Source organism: Pelobates fuscus, chromosome 9 (genome assembly GCF_036172605.1).
Source record: "Pelobates fuscus isolate aPelFus1 chromosome 9, aPelFus1.pri, whole genome shotgun sequence".
Lineage (NCBI taxonomy): Eukaryota > Metazoa > Chordata > Amphibia > Anura > Pelobatidae > Pelobates > Pelobates fuscus.
Genome location: NC_086325.1, coordinates 57,504,460 through 57,516,467, shown reverse-complemented (window position 1 = coordinate 57,516,467; position 12,008 = coordinate 57,504,460). Strand labels below are relative to the sequence as shown.

At 43.8% G+C, this 12,008-nt stretch overlaps 7 non-coding genes across 7 annotated transcripts; all 7 read right to left on the bottom strand.

The window, feature by feature from the left end:
• Nucleotides 1-1,124: 1,124 nt before the first annotated feature.
• Nucleotides 1,125-1,197, bottom strand: TRNAK-UUU (transfer RNA lysine (anticodon UUU)). The gene has a single exon. It is a non-coding gene; the product is annotated as a tRNA-Lys (tRNA).
• Nucleotides 1,198-2,028: 831 nt separating this feature from the next.
• TRNAK-UUU (transfer RNA lysine (anticodon UUU)) lies at nt 2,029-2,101 on the bottom strand. Its single transcript has one exon. It is a non-coding gene; the product is annotated as a tRNA-Lys (tRNA).
• Nucleotides 2,102-4,488: 2,387 nt separating this feature from the next.
• On the bottom strand, nt 4,489-4,561 carry TRNAK-UUU (transfer RNA lysine (anticodon UUU)). The gene has a single exon. It is a non-coding gene; the product is annotated as a tRNA-Lys (tRNA).
• Nucleotides 4,562-6,331: 1,770 nt separating this feature from the next.
• TRNAK-UUU (transfer RNA lysine (anticodon UUU)) lies at nt 6,332-6,404 on the bottom strand. Its single transcript has one exon. It is a non-coding gene; the product is annotated as a tRNA-Lys (tRNA).
• An 849-nt stretch (nt 6,405-7,253) lies between these two features.
• TRNAK-UUU (transfer RNA lysine (anticodon UUU)) lies at nt 7,254-7,326 on the bottom strand. The gene has a single exon. It is a non-coding gene; the product is annotated as a tRNA-Lys (tRNA).
• Nucleotides 7,327-8,175: 849 nt separating this feature from the next.
• Nucleotides 8,176-8,248, bottom strand: TRNAK-UUU (transfer RNA lysine (anticodon UUU)). The gene has a single exon. It is a non-coding gene; the product is annotated as a tRNA-Lys (tRNA).
• Nucleotides 8,249-9,293: 1,045 nt separating this feature from the next.
• Nucleotides 9,294-9,366, bottom strand: TRNAK-UUU (transfer RNA lysine (anticodon UUU)). The gene has a single exon. It is a non-coding gene; the product is annotated as a tRNA-Lys (tRNA).
• Between the last annotated feature and the right edge of the window lie 2,642 nt (nt 9,367-12,008).

Here is a 12,008-nt window from a genome sequence, read left to right as displayed (position 1 = left end):
TTTCCATTCAGCTACTCTTGCCTTAAATTTAAAATGTATTTGGTGAACCAGAACATTTTTTAAGCTTAGACCATGTCTTTTCCCCTTGCTTTGAATTGTCACTTTTCAGTGGAGAAGAATGGCTTAACCTGCAACAAACGCTTAAGTGCCGACAGAATTGCAGGTAGCCCCTCTTAACATTGGTGATATAAAAATCATGGGAGCACCCGAACAGGGACTTGAACCCTGGACCCTGAGATTAAAAGTCTGATGCTCTACCGACTGAGCTACCGAGCTCTTGGAGCGTCGCTCTGCTGGCGCTCCGTGCGTGCCTGGTAACATGGTCCAATTGAAAAGCTACTTTCGGCTGATTGAAAACGTAGCACTGCCTGTCAACCAGAAAACTACTGTGCGCTGCACTGCTCACCTGCTTGTAAATTGAATCTCTTCTCCTGGCTTACACACAAATTGCTGCAAATCATTGTCAGTTTCAACACCTTCACCCCTTGCTTGAGTGCTGACAAGCTGTTTCAAGGTATCCGGGAGGTCTCCATCCTCTTTGCGTATGATGCTGACTTCACATCCATTTCAAGGAGACAATTGACTTTGCATTTTCTCAAAGCACGTTTCTAGATCAGAAAGACACTGAATCTGTCTGGAACAAGTAGATCCCAGTGCTTCAGCAGACAGGAATGTTTGACAGTGGGAAAAATAAAGGTAGGTGTGGCAAGTGAGGCGTTTGGAATGTGGGTGCTGAGAGAAAATCTAAGCGCGCATGACTCAAACGGTAGACCCGAAACCCTTCTATTTGCCACAAGGAAGTTGGCGACGTTGAAAATGGACTTCAACACTAAAGTAAGAATTCAAGTTGAATTTCATACTTGCGGTCAAATTAGCCAAACTGGAAATATTTTCTACAAATGTTCTCTAAGTAACGTATGTTTTCCATTCAGCTACTCTTGCCTTAAATTTAAAATGTATTTGGTGAACAAGAACATTTTTTAAGCTTAGACCATGTATTTTCCCCTTGCTTTGAATTGTCACTTTTCAGTGGAGAAGAATGGCTTAACCTGCAACAAACGCTTAAGTGCCGACAGAATTGAAGGTAGCCTCTCTTAACATTGGTGATCTAAAAACCATGGGAGCGCCCGAACAGGGACTTGAACCCTGGACCCTCAGATTAAAAGTCTGATGCTCTACCGACTGAGCTATCCGGGCTCTTGGAGCGTCGCTCTGCTGGCGCTCCATGCGTGCCTGGTAACATGGTCCAATTGAAAAGCTACTTTCGGCTGATTGAAAACGTAGCACTGCCTGTCAACCAGAAAACTACTGTGCGCTGCACTGCTCACATGCTTGTAAATTGAATCTCTTCTCCTGGCTTACACACAAATTGCTGCAAATCATTGTCAGTTTCTACACCTTCACCCCTTGCTTGAGTGCTGACAAGCTGTTTCAAGGTATCCGGGAGGTCTCCTTCCTCTTTGCGTATGATGCTGACTTCACATCCATTTCAAGGAGACAATTGACTTTGCATTTTCTCAAAGCACGTTTCTAGATCAGAAAGACACTGAATCTGTCTGGAACAAGTAGATCCCAGTGCTTGAGCAGACAGGAATGTTTGACAATGGGAAAAATAAAGGTAGGTGTGGCAAGTGAGGCGTTTGGAATGTGGGTGCTGAGAGAAAATCTAAGCGCGCATGACTCAAACGGTAGACCCGGAACCCTTCTATTTGCCACAAGGAAGTTGGCGACGTTGAAAATGGACTTCAATACTAAAGTAAGAATTCAAGGTGAATTTCAAACTTGTGGTCAAATTAGCCAAACTGGAAATATTTTCTACAAATGTTTTCCTTTCAGCTACTCTTGCCTTAAATTTAAAATGTATTTGGTGAACAAGAACATTTTTTAAGCTTAGACCATGTCTTTTCCCCTTGCTTTGAATTGTCACTTTTCAGTGGAGAAGAATGGCTTAACCTGCAACAAACGCTTAAGTGCCGACAGAATTGCAGGTAGCCCCTCTTAACATTGGTGATCTAAAAATCATGGGAGCGCCCGAACAGGGACTTGAACCCTGGACCCTCAGATTAAAAGTCTGATGCTCTACCGACTGAGCTATCCGGGCTCTTGGAGCGTCGCTCTGCTGGCGCTCCATGCGTGCCTGGTAACATGGTCCAATTGAAAAGCTACTTTCGGCTGATTGAAAACGTAGCACTGCCTGTCAACCAGAAAACTACTGTGCGCTGCACTGCTCACATGCTTGTAAATTGAATCTCTTCTCCTGGCTTACACACAAATTGCTGCAAATCATTGTCAGTTTCTACACCTTCACCCCTTGCTTGAGTGCTGACAAGCTGTTTCAAGGTATCCGGGAGGTCTCCTTCCTCTTTGCGTATGATGCTGACTTCACATCCATTTCAAGGAGACAATTGACTTTGCATTTTCTCAAAGCACGTTTCTAGATCAGAAAGACACTGAATCTGTCTGGAACAAGTAGATCCCAGTGCTTGAGCAGACAGGAATGTTTGGCAGTGGGAAAAATAAAGGTAGGTGTGGCAAGTGAGGCATTTGGAATGTGGGTGCTGAGAGAAAATCTAAGCGCGCATGACTCAAACGGTAGACCCGAAACCCTTCTATTTGCCACAAGGAAGTTGGCGACGTTGAAAATGGACTTCAACACTAAAGTAAGAATTCAAGGTGAATTTCAAACTTGCGGTCAAATTAGCCAAACTGGAAATATTTTCTACAAATGTTCTCTAAGTAACATATGTTTTCCATTCAGCTACTGTTGCCTTAAATTTAAAATGTATTTGGTGAACAAGAACATTTTTTAAGCTTAGACCATGTCTTTTCCCCTTGCTTTGAATTGTCACTTTTCAGTGGAGAAGAATGGCTTAACCTGCAACAAACGCTTAAGTGCCGACAGAATTGAAGGTAGCCTCTCTTAACATTGGTGATCTAAAAACCATGGGAGCGCCTGAACAGGGACTTGAACCCTGGACCCTCAGATTAAAAGTCTGATGCTCTACCGACTGAGCTATCCGGGCTCTTGGAGCGTCACTCTGCTGGCGCTCCGTGCGTGCCTGGTAACATGGTCCAATTGAAAAGCTACTTTCGGCTGATTGAAAACGTAGCACTGCCTGTCAACCAGAAAACTACTGTGCGCTGCACTGCTCACATGCTTGTAAATTGAATCTCTTCTCCTGGCTTACACACAAATTGCTGCAAATCATTGTCAGTTTCAACACCTTCACCCCTTGCTTGAGTGCTGACAAGCTGTTTCAAGGTATCCGGGAGGTCTCCTTCCTCTTTGCGTATGATGCTGACTTCACATCCATTTCAAGGAGACAATTGACTTTGCATTTTCTCAAAGCACGTTTCTAGATCAGAAAGACACTGAATCTGTCTGGAACAAGTAGATCCCAGTGCTTGAGCAGACAGGAATGTTTGACAATGGGAAAAATAAAGGTAGGTGTGGCAAGTGAGGCGTTTGGAATGTGGGTGCTGAGAGAAAATCTAAGCGCGCATGACTCAAACGGTAGACCCGGAACCCTTCTATTTGCCACAAGGAAGTTGGCGACGTTGAAAATGGACTTCAACACTAAAGTAAGAATTCAAGGTGAATTTCAAACTTGTGGTCAAATTAGCCAAACTGGAAATATTTTCTACAAATGTTTTCCATTCAGCTACTCTTGCCTTAAATTTAAAATGTATTTGGTGAACCAGAACATTTTTTAAGCTTAGACCATGTCTTTTCCCCTTGCTTTGAATTGTCACTTTTCAGTGGAGAAGAATGGCTTAACCTGCAACAAACGCTTAAGTGCCGACAGAATTGCAGGTAGCCCCTCTTAACATTGGTGATATAAAAATCATGGGAGCACCCGAACAGGGACTTGAACCCTGGACCCTGAGATTAAAAGTCTGATGCTCTACCGACTGAGCTACCGAGCTCTTGGAGCGTCGCTCTGCTGGCGCTCCGTGCGTGCCTGGTAACATGGTCCAATTGAAAAGCTACTTTCGGCTGATTGAAAACGTAGCACTGCCTGTCAACCAGAAAACTACTGTGCGCTGCACTGCTCACCTGCTTGTAAATTGAATCTCTTCTCCTGGCTTACACACAAATTGCTGCAAATCATTGTCAGTTTCAACACCTTCACCCCTTGCTTGAGTGCTGACAAGCTGTTTCAAGGTATCCTGGAACAAGTAGATCCCAGTGCTTCAGCAGACAGGAATGTTTGACAGTGGGAAAAATAAAGGTAGGTGTGGCAAGTGAGGCGTTTGGAATGTGGGTGCTCTAAGTAACATATGTTTTCCATTCAGCTACTCTTGCCTTAAATTTAAAATGTATTTGGTGAACCAGAACATTTTTTAAGCTTAGACCATGTCTTTTCCCCTTGCTTTGAATTGTCACTTTTCAGAGGAGAAGAATGGCTTAACCTGCAACAAACGCTTAAGTGCCGACAGAATTGCAGGTAGCCCCTGTTAACATTGGTGATCTAAAAATCATGGGAGCGCCCGAACAGGGACTTGAACCCTGGACCCTCAGATTAAAAGTCTGATGCTCTACCGACTGAGCTATCCGGGCTCTTGGAGCGTCGTTCTGCTGGAGCTCCGTGCGTGCCTGGTAACATGGTCCAATTGAAAAGCTACTTTCGGCTGATTGAAAACGTAGCACTGCCTGTCAACCAGAAAACTACTGTGCGCTGCACTGCTCACCTGCTTGTAAATTGAATCTCTTCTCCTGGCTTACACACAAATTGCTGCAAATCATTGTCAGTTTCAACACCTTCACCCCTTGCTTGAGTGCTGACAAGCTGTTTCAAGGTATCCGGGAGGTCTCCTTCCTCTTTGCGTATGATGCTGACTTCACATCCATTTCAAGGAGACAATTGACTTTGCATTTTCTCAAAGCACGTTTCTAGATCAGAAAGACACTGAATCTGTCTGGAACAAGTAGATCCCAGTGCTTGAGCAGACAGGAATGTTTGACAGTGGGAAAAATAAAGGTAAGTGTGGCAAGTGAGGCGTTTGGAATGTGGGTGCTGAGAGAAAATCTAAGCGCGCATGACTCAAACAGTAGACCCGAAACCCTTCTATTTGCCACAAGGAAGTTGGCGACGTTGAAAATGGACTTCAACACTAAAGTAAGAATTCAAGTTGAATTTCAAACTTGCGGTCAAATTAGCCAAACTGGAAATATTTTCTACAAATGTTCTCTAAGTAACGTATGTTTTCCATTCAGCTACTCTTGCCTTAAATTTAAAATGTATTTGGTGAACCAGAACATTTTTTAAGCTTAGACCATGTCTTCTCCCCTTGCTTTGAATTGTCACTTTTCAGTGGAGAAGAATGGCTTAACCTGCAACAAACACTTAAGTGCCGACAGAATTGCAGGTAGCCCCTCTTAACATTGGTGATCTAAAAATCGTGGGAGCACTCGAACAGGGACTTGAACCCTGGACCCTCAGATTAAAAGTCTGATGCTCTACCGACTGAGCTACCGAGCTCTTGGAGCGTCGCTCTGCTGGCGCTCCATGCGTGCCTGGTAACATGGTCCAATTGAAAAGCTACTTTCGGCTGATTGAAAACGTAGCACTGCCTGTCAACCAGAAAACTACTGTGCGCTGCACTGCTCACATGCTTGTAAATTGAATCTCTTCTCCTGGCTTACACACAAATTGCTGCAAATCATTGTCAGTTTCTACACCTTCACCCCTTGCTTGAGTGCTGACAAGCTGTTTCAAGGTATCCGGGAGGTCTCCTTCCTCTTTGCGTATGATGCTGACTTCACATCCATTTCAAGGAGACAATTGACTTTGCATTTTCTCAAAGCACGTTTCTAGATCAGAAAGACACTGAATCTGTCTGGAACAAGTAGATCCCAGTGCTTGAGCAGACAGGAATGTTTGGCAGTGGGAAAAATAAAGGTAAGTGTGGCAAGTGAGGCGTTTGGAATGTGGGTGCTGAGAGAAAATCTAAGCGCGCATGACTCAAACAGTAGACCCGAAACCCTTCTATTTGCCACAAGGAAGTTGGCGACGTTGAAAATGGACTTCAACACTAAAGTAAGAATTCAAGTTGAATTTCATACTTGCGGTCAAATTAGCCAAACTGGAAATATTTTCTACAAATGTTCTCTAAGTAACCTATGTTTTCCATTCAGCTACTGTTGCCTTAAATTTAAAATGTATTTGGTGAACCAGAACATTTTTTAAGCTTAGACCATGTCTTTTCCCCTTGCTTTGAATTGTCACTTTTCAGTGGAGAAGAATGGCTTAACCTGCACCAAACGCTTAAGTGCCGACAGAATTGCAGGTAGCCCCTCTTAACATTGGTGATCTAAAAATCATGGGAGCGCCCGAACAGGGACTTGAACCCTGGACCCTCAGATTAAAAGTCTGATGCTCTACCGACTGAGCTATCCGGGCTCTTGGAGCGTCGCTCTGCTGGCGCTCCATGCGTGCCTGGTAACATGGTCCAATTGAAAAGCTACTTTCGGCTGATTGAAAACGTAGCACTGCCTGTCAACCAGAAAACTACTGTGCGCTGCACTGCTCACCTGCTTGTAAATTGAATCTCTTCTCCTGGCTTACACACAAATTGCTGCAAATCATTGTCAGTTTCAACACCTTCACCCCTTGCTTGAGTGCTTACAAGCTGTTTCAAGGTATCCGGGAGGTCTCCTTCCTCTTTGCGTATGATGCTGACTTCACATCCATTTCAAGGAGACAATTGACTTTGCATTTTCTCAAAGCACGTTTCTAGATCAGAAAGACACTGAATCTGTCTGGAACAAGTAGATCCCAGTGCTTGAGCAGACAGGAATGTTTGACAATGGGAAAAATAAAGGTAGGTGTGGCAAGTGAGGCGTTTGGAATGTGGGTGCTGAGAGAAAATCTAAGCGCGCATGACTCAAACGGTAGACCCGGAACCCTTCTATTTGCCACAAGGAAGTTGACGACGTTGAAAATGGACTTCAACACTAAAGTAAGAATTCAAGGTGAATTTCAAACTTGTGGTCAAATTAGCCAAACTGGAAATATTTTCTACAAATGTTCTCTAAGTAACATATGTTTTCCATTCAGCTACTCTTGCCTTAAATTTAAAATGTATTTGGTGAACCAGAACATTTTTTAAGCTTAGACCATGTCTTTTCCCCTTGCTTTGAATTGTCACTTTTCAGTGGAGAAGAATGGCTTAACCTGCAACAAACGCTTGAGTGCTGACAGAATTGCAGGTAGCCCCTCTTAACATTGGTGATATAAAAATCTTGGGAGCACCCGAACAGGGACTTGAACCCTGGACCCTCAGATTAAAAGTCTGATGCTCTACCGACTGAGCTATCCGGGCTCTTGGAGCGTCGCTCTGCTGGCGCTCCGTGCGTGCCTGGTAACATGGTCCAATTGAAAAGCTACTTTCGGCTGATTGAAAACGTAGCACTGCCTGTCAACCAGAAAACTACTGTGCGCTGCACTGCTCACCTGCTTGTAAATTGAATCTCTTCTCCCGGCTTACACACAAATTGCTGCAAATCATTGTCAGTTTCAACACCTTCACCCCTTGCTTAAGTGCTGACAAGCTGTTTCAAGGTATCCGGGAGGTCTCCTTCCTCTTTGCGTATGATGCTGACTTCACATCCATTTCAAGGAGATAATTGACTTTGCATTTTCTAAAAGCACGTTTCTAGATCAGAAAGACACTGAATCTGTCTGGAACAAGTAGATCCCAGTGCTTGAGCAGACAGGAATGTTTGACAGTGGGAAAAATAAAGGTAGGCGTGGCAAGTGAGGCGTTTGGAATGTGGGTGCTGAGAGAAAATCTAAGAGCGCATGACTCAAACGGTAGACCCGAAACCCTTCTATTTGCCACAAGGAAGTTGGCGACGTTGAAAATGGACTTCAACACTAAAGTAAGAATTCAAGGTGAATTTCAAACTTGCGGTCAAATTAGCCAAACTGGAAATATTTTCTACAAATGTTCTCTAGGTAACATATGTTTTCCATTCAGCTACTCTTGCCTTAAATTTAAAATGTATTTGGTGAACCAGAACATTTTTTAAGCTTAGACCATGTCTTTTCCCCTTGCTTTGAATTGTCACTTTTCAGTGGAGAAGAATGGCTTAACCTGCAACAAACGCTTAAGTGCCGACAGAATTGCAGGTAGCCCCTCTTAACATTGGTGATCTAAAAATCATGGGAGCGCCCGAACAGGGACTTGAACCCTGGACCCTCAGATTAAAAGTCTGAAGCTCTACCGACTGAGCTATCCGGGCTCTTGGAGCGTCGCTCTGCTGGCGCTCCATGCGTGCCTGGTAACATGGTCCAATTGAAAAGCTACTTTCGGCTGATTGAAAACGTAGCACTGCCTGTCAACCAGAAAACTACTGTGCGCTGTATTGCTCACCTGCTTGTAAATTGAATCTCTTCTCCTGGCTTACACACAAATTGCTGCAAATCATTGTCAGTTTCAACACCTTCACCCCTTGCTTGAGTGCTGACAAGCTGTTTCAAGGTATCCGGGAGGTCTCCTTCCTCTTTGCGTATGATGCTGACTTCACATACATTTCAAGGAGACAATTGACTTTGCATTTTCTCAAAGCACGTTTCTAGATCAGAAAGACACTGAATCTGTCTGGAACAAGTAGATCCCAGTGCTTGAGCAGACAGGAATGTTTGACAATGGGAAAAATAAAGGTAGGTGTGGCAAGTGAGGCGTTTGGAATGTGGGTGCTGAGAGAAAATCTAAGCGCGCATGACTCAAACGGTAGATCCGAAACCCTTCTATTTGCCACAAGCACGTTTCTAGATCAGAAAGACACTGAATCTGTCTGGAACAAGTAGATCCCAGTGCTTGAGCAGACAGGAATGTTTGACAGTGGGAAAAATAAAGGTAGGCGTGGCAAGTGAGGCGTTTGGAATGTGGGTGCTGAGAGAAAATCTAAGAGCGCATGACTCAAACGGTAGACCCGAAACCCTTCTATTTGCCACAAGGAAGTTGGCGACGTTGAAAATGGACTTCAACACTAAAGTAAGAATTCAAGGTGAATTTCAAACTTGCGGTCAAATTAGCCAAACTGGAAATATTTTCTACAAATGTTCTCTAAGTAACATATGTTTTCCATTCAGCTACTCTTGCCTTAAATTTAAAATGTATTTGGTGAACCAGAACATTTTTTAAGCTTAGACCATGTCTTTTCCCCTTGCTTTGAATTGTCACTTTTCAGTGGAGAAGAATGGCTTAACCTGCAACAAACGCTTAAGTGCCGACAGAATTGCAGGTAGCCCCTCTTAACATTGGTGATCTAAAAATCATGGGAGCGCCCGAACAGGGACTTGAACCCTGGACCCTCAGATTAAAAGTCTGATGCTCTACCGACTGAGCTATCCGGGCTCTTGGAGCGTCGCTCTGCTGGCGCTCCATGCGTGCCTGGTAACATGGTCCAATTGAAAAGCTACTTTCGGCTGATTGAAAACGTAGCACTGCCTGTCAACCAGAAAACTACTGTGCGCTGTATTGCTCACCTGCTTGTAAATTGAATCTCTTCTCCTGGCTTACACACAAATTGCTGCAAATCATTGTCAGTTTCAACACCTTCACCCCTTGCTTGAGTGCTGACAAGCTGTTTCAAGGTATCCGGGAGGTCTCCTCCCTCTTTGCGTATGATGCTGACTTCACATCCATTTCAAGGAGACAATTGACTTTGCATTTTCTCAAAGCACGTTTCTAGATCAGAAAGACACTGAATCTGTCTGGAACAAGTAGATCCCAGTGCTTGAGCAGACAGGAATGTTTGACAATGGGAAAAATAAAGGTAGGTGTGGCAAGTGAGGCGTTTGGAATGTGGGTGCTGAGAGAAAATCTAAGCGCGCATGACTCAAACGGTAGATCCGAAACCCTTCTATTTGCCACAAGGAAGTTGGCGACGTTGAAAATGGACTTCAACACTAAAGTAAGAATTCAAGTTGAATTTCAAACTTGCGGTCAAATTAGCCAAACTGGAAATATTTTCTACAAATGTTCTCTAAGTAACCTATGTTTTCCATTCAGCTACTCTTGCCTTAAACTTAAAATGTATTTGGTGATCCAGAACATTTTTTAAGCTTAGACCATGTCTTCTCCCCTTGCTTTGAATTGTCACTTTTCAGTGGAGAAGAATGGCTTAACCTGCAACAAACACTTAAGTGCCGACAGAATTGCAGGTAGCCCCTCTTAACATTGGTGATCTAAAAATCGTGGGAGCACCCGAACAGGGACTTGAACCCTGGACCCTCAGATTAAAAGTCTGATGCTCTACCGACTGAACTATCCAGGCTCTTGGAGCGTCGCTCTGCTGGCGCTCCATGCGTGCCTGGTAACATGGTCCAATTGAAAAGCTACTTTCGGCTGATTGAAAACGTAGCACTGCCTGTCAACCAGAAAACTACTGTGCGCTGCACTGCTCACCTGCTTGTAAATTGAATCTCTTCTCCCGGCTTACACACAAATTGCTGCAAATCATTGTCAGTTTCAACACCTTCACCCCTTGCTTGAGTGCTGACAAGCTGTTTCAAGGTATCCGGGAGGTCTCCTTCCTCTTTGCGTATGATGCTGACTTCACATCCATTTCAAGGAGACAATTGACTTTGCATTTTCTCAAAGCACGTTTCTAGATCAGAAAGACACTGAATCTGTCTGGAACAAGTAGATCCCAGTGCTTGAGCAGACAGGAATGTTTGACAGTGGGAAAAATAAAGGTAGGCGTGGCAAGTGAGGCGTTTGGAATGTGGGTGCTGAGAGAAAATCTAAGCGCGCATGACTCAAATGGTAGATCCGAAACCCTTCTATTTGCCACAAGGAAGTTGGCGACGTTGAAAATGGACTTCAACACTAAAGTAAGAATTCAAGGTGAATTTCAAACTTGCGGTCAAATTAGCCAAACTGGAAATATTTTCTACAAATGTTCTCTAAGTAACATATGTTTTCCATTCAGCTACTCTTGCCTTAAATTTAAAATGTATTTGGTGAACCAGAACATTTTTTAAGCTTAGACCATGTCTTTTCCCCTTGCTTTGAATTGTCACTTTTCAGTGGAGAAGAATGGCTTAACCTGCAACAAACGCTTAAGTGCCGACAGAATTGCAGGTAGCCCCTCTTAACATTGGTGATATAAAAATCATGGGAGCACCCGAACAGGGACTTGAACCCTGGACCCTCAGATTAAAAGTCTGATGCTCTACCGACTGAGCTACCGAGCTCTTGGAGCGTCGCTCTGCTGGCGCTCCATGCGTGCCTGGTAACATGGTCCAATTGAAAAGCTACTTTCGGCTGATTGAAAACGTAGCACTGCCTGTCAACCAGAAAACTACTGTGCGCTGCACTGCTCACATGCTTGTAAATTGAATCTCTTCTCCTGGCTTACACACAAATTGCTGCAAATCATTGTCAGTTTCTACACCTTCACCCCTTGCTTGAGTGCTGACAAGCTGTTTCAAGGTATCCGGGAGGTCTCCTTCCTCTTTGCGTATGATGCTGACTTCACATCCATTTCAAGGAGACAATTGACTTTGCATTTTCTCAAAGCACGTTTCTAGATCAGAAAGACACTGAATCTGTCTGGAACAAGTAGATCCCAGTGCTTGAGCAGACAGGAATGTTTGGCAGTGGGAAAAATAAAGGTAAGTGTGGCAAGTGAGGCGTTTGGAATGTGGGTGCTGAGAGAAAATCTAAGCGCGCATGACTCAAACAGTAGACCCGAAACCCTTCTATTTGCCACAAGGAAGTTGGCGACGTTGAAAATGGACTTCAACACTAAAGTAAGAATTCAAGTTGAATTTCAAACTTGCGGTCAAATTAGCCAAACTGGAAATATTTTCTACAAATGTTCTCTAAGTAACGTATGTTTTCCATTCAGCTACTCTTGCCTTAAATTTAAAATGTATTTGGTGAACAAGAAAATTTTTTAAGCTTAGACCATGTCTTTTCCCCTTGCTTTGAATTGTCACTTTTCAGTGGAGAAGAATGGCTTAACCTGCAACAAACGCTTAAGTGCCGAC